This window comes from Aythya ferina (assembly GCF_964211825.1).
Source record: "Aythya ferina genome assembly, chromosome: 4".
Classification (NCBI taxonomy): Eukaryota; Metazoa; Chordata; class Aves; order Anseriformes; family Anatidae; genus Aythya; species Aythya ferina.
Genome location: NC_140300.1, coordinates 62,562,088 through 62,562,978, shown reverse-complemented (window position 1 = coordinate 62,562,978; position 891 = coordinate 62,562,088).

The window sequence follows — 891 nt, the reverse complement described above, 5'->3', positions numbered from 1 at the left end:
GCCGCCACCCCTCCCCCTGCCCTCCCCTCAGCGCCGCCGCTTTCAAACCTCGGCAGCGCGCGCGCCCCCCCCGCAACCGCCTCACGCCATTGGTCGACGGCCGCCGCGCGCCAGCGGCGGCCGTTGCTTGGCGGGCAGCACCGCCCTCAGCGCCCTCACCGCGCATGCGCAGCAGCCGCCCAGCCCTGAGGGGAGGGAGCGGCCGCCCCTGAGGCGCTGTGTGGTGTCTAATGGCCAGCCCCAAGTTGTGCCATGGGGTGCCCCCGGGTGGAAGGGACCCGTCAGGGTCACCGAGCCCAACTCCTGGGATTTAACATGATGGTTTTTACCCCACATTAGTGAACGACTGGCTGAGTGCTGCCCTCCTGTTGTCAGCCTTCCCCAGGGAAGGCGCAGGTAACCCTTTTCCAGCAGTTTTTCTGCATCACGCAATGGCAAAGTCAGGTTCTGCCAACAAAACCCAAGTGGACAAAACTGCCAACTTTTAGCCAAAGCCTGAGAACATGGAGCTGTCCCCTGCCATGCTTAGAAATCAGTTACCTTCAGACTCAAATCGCACAACTACTTTCAGACCCGTCTTCTGCTACAGCTGGTCAGCAGCTGTATGATCCACCACAGCTCACCCTACAGGATAATTACATGCTCATCTTACACATATATGCAGCCAAGGAACAAAAAAAGGTCACAAAGTAGCCCAGCAAAAAACAAAACAAAACAAAACACAGATTTGGTGTTTGCTTGCCTCGGTTTTGGCAGCAGCAAGCACCAAAACACTGAGTCCTGCCATCCCTATTTGTTCTGAACCCTACAGAAAGGCCAGAAACAAAGTTAAATGTCAGGGCTCTGGGAAACTGATGGAAAGTTCACCCCTCATTTACCAACATTTCACTC